Source organism: Siphateles boraxobius, unplaced genomic scaffold (assembly GCF_051911475.1).
Source record: "Siphateles boraxobius isolate OS27281-9 unplaced genomic scaffold, OSU_SipBor_1 19, whole genome shotgun sequence".
NCBI lineage: Eukaryota > Metazoa > Chordata > Actinopteri > Cypriniformes > Leuciscidae > Siphateles > Siphateles boraxobius.
This window is the reverse complement of record NW_027508799.1, coordinates 32,492,173-32,495,409: the sequence shown is the minus strand read 5'-3', so window position 1 is coordinate 32,495,409 and position 3,237 is coordinate 32,492,173.

Below are 3,237 nucleotides of genomic sequence, written 5' to 3'. Positions count from 1 at the left end.
AATCTGTAATATTATTAAATGCACAGATTCTACACCTGAAAACCCTTTTAAACCTGCACCTGTAGCACTAAACACTTCAAACATCAGTGTTTCTTAGCAACTGAGAGCCAGGAGAAAGAAAAGAGGCGCTCAGACACACTGGAGTCTATCCGGCGGGCAGTGAAGCGTGTCTTTGGTCGACAGACGTGAGCGTGCAGCTGAAAACACACACACTTGCGCTCTCGTTTGGGATCACGCTAGCAGAAGGGCTGTGGAGTGAGAGTGAGTGTTTAAAGTGACTGCAGTGAACCATGTGATTCTAGAATACCGTAGCGAGCATCTTTTATTGCTCTCAAGTGCAAAATGAGTGACTTACATCAATGAAGTAACCACATAACAGACGTATCTCGAACACTTGGATATTTTTGAAAAGGAGAGAAAAACATCACAGCATTGATGAATGAGGTCTGGTAAACCGTTTAGTGTACCTGTAAACCGTTTTCCTCATCTGTACCTGTTTCAGACCTGCGTCAATAGAGTACATATACCGGTACTTAAACTGAGTGAATCTCACAAAACCTGTCACGCATAGATCATATTTCATCCTGAATCTAAAGAAATACAAGCTTATATTTGCATAACGAATTTTTTTTAAAACCATTTAAAGCACATTATCATACATAAATTCATACCCGGGTTTGTGAAGAGGAGGAGGAGGAGATCAACTCTAATAATACTTATTAAAGCTCCAGTAGGTAACTTTTGTAAACAAATATTTGTTAAAACTGTCATTATGTCCTGACAGTAGTATATGAGACAGATAATCTGTGAAAAAAATCAAGCTCCTCTGGCTCCTCCCTGTGGTCCTATTGCCATTTGCAGAAATAAACCGCTTCCGGTCAGAAACAACCAATCAGAGCCAGGAGGAATGTCTTAGCAGTGGCAATCACGCTCGTTTACGCGCTGATCACCCCTCTCTTGCACAGCGCGAGCGCGAACCGTCGTTCGTGACTCTCCTGTTCAAACTCGCTCATCCAAATGAACAAATCTTTTTTCGAGTCATTTCGAAAAAAGATTTGTTCATTTTGAACGAGTCTTTTTCTAAATCATTTCGTTCATTCAACGAACGAAATGACTCGAAAAAAGATTTGTTCATTTTGATGAACGAGTTCGAACAGGATCACGAACGTGCATCACAGAACAGCATTTGTGCTTATAAAACTTAAAGTTTTGTATTTATTTTTGAAATGACCGATCGTTTCGCAAGATAAGACCCTTATTCATCGTCTGGTATCGTTTAAAGCCCTTTGAAGCTGCACTGAAACTGTCATTTGGTCCTTGAAACGTTTGTGTCCTATTGAAGTCCATTATATGGAGAAAAGGCCTGGAATGTTTTGATCAAAAACCTTAATTTCTTTTCGACTGAAGAAAGAAAGACATGGACATCTTGGATGACATGGGGGTGAGCAAATTATAGGCAAACGTTTTTTTAAAAGTGAACTAATCCTTTAACGTTATCTTACTAGCTAAATAACTTATAGAAAGAGTGCAACGTTATAAAGTTACATGTATTGCAAAATACATAATGATTTGAGGACCAAGTTTGTAGTCAAAGTATGGGCAGGCCATAGTCAATGTAAAGCATATTGTTGATGTTACGTCCCTATTAGTGAATGTTCCATAACTGTTTATAATCCGCCGTCATCGGTGGTCCTGCTTACTAGCCTGCGCGTTCAAGGCAGGCTCCGCTGTGGGGGAGGAGCTGTGGGGGGAGGAGCTGTGGGGGAGGAGCTGTGGGGGAGGAGCTGTGGAGGGAGGAGCTGTGGAGGGAGGAGCTGTGGGGGAGGAGCTGTGGAGGGAGGAGCTGTGGGGGAGGAGCTGTGGAGGGAGGAGCTGTGGAGGGAGGAGCTGCGGGGGGAGGAGCTGCGGGGGGAGGAGCTGCGGGTGGAGGAGCTGCGGAGGGAGGAGCTGCGGAGGGAGGAGCTGTGGGGGAGGAGCTGTGGAGGGAGGAGCTGTGGAGGGAGGAGCTGTGGGGGAGGAGCTGTGGGGGAGGAGCTGTGGGGGAGGAGCTGTGGGGGAGGAGCTGCGGGGGGAGGAGCTGCGGAGGGAGGAGCTGCGGGGGGAGGAGCTGCGGAGGGAGGAGCTGTGGGGGAGGAGCTGTGGAGGGAGGAGCTGTGGGGGAGGAGCTGTGGAGGGAGGAGCTGTGGGGGAGGAGCTGTGGAGGGAGGAGCTGTGGGGGGAGGAGCTGTGGGGGAGGAGCTGTGGGGGGAGGAGCTGCGGGGGGAGGAGCTGCGGAGGGAGGAGCTGCGGAGGGAGGAGCTGTGGGGGAGGAGCTGTGGAGGGAGGAGCTGTTGAGGGAGGAGCTGTGGAGGGAGGAGCTGTGGAGGGAGGAGCTGTGGGGGAGGAGCTGTGGAGGGAGGAGCTGTGGGGGAGGAGCTGTGGAGGGAGGAGCTGTGGAGGGAGGAGCTGTGGAGGGAGGAGCTGTGGGGGAGGAGCTGTGGGGGGAGGAGCTGCGGGGGGAGGAGCTGTGGAGGGAGGAGCTGTGGAGGGAGGAGCTGTGGAGGGAGGAGCTGTGGGGGAGGAGCTGTGGAGGGAGGAGCTGTGGGGGAGGAGCTGTGGAGGGAGGAGCTGTGGAGGGAGGAGCTGTGGGGGAGGAGCTGTGGGGGGAGGAGCTGTGGGGGAGGAGCTGTGGAGGGAGGAGCTGCGGGGGGAGGAGCTGTGGAGGGAGGAGCTGTGGAGGGAGGAGCTGTGGGGGAGGAGCTGTGGAGGGAGGAGCTGTGGGGGAGGAGCTGTGGAGGGAGGAGCTGTGGGAGGAGCTGTGGAGGGAGGAGCTGCGGAGGGAGGAGCTGCGGGGGGAGGAGCTGTGGAGGGAGGAGCTGTGGAGGGAGGAGCTGTGGGGGAGGAGCTGTGGAGGGAGGAGCTGTGGGGGAGGAGCTGTGGGGGAGGAGCTGTGGGAGGAGCTGTGGAGGGAGGAGCTGTGGGGGAGGAGCTGTGGAGGGAGGAGCTGTGGGAGGAGCTGTGGAGGGAGGAGCTGCGGAGGGAGGAGCTGCGGAGGGAGGAGCTGTGGAGGGAGGAGCTGTGGGGGAGGAGCTGTGGAGCGAGGGCTGTAGCGCAGCAGAGAGCAAGGGGTTGGACCTGTAAGTTGTGCTTGTTCAAATTTTCAGGCTAAGTCAAAATTTTCTCAAAACTCCCTACTGCAGCTTTAATACTCTTTAAATTTTTCTAAAAAATAATAATAATAATAATTGGAATCAGCGG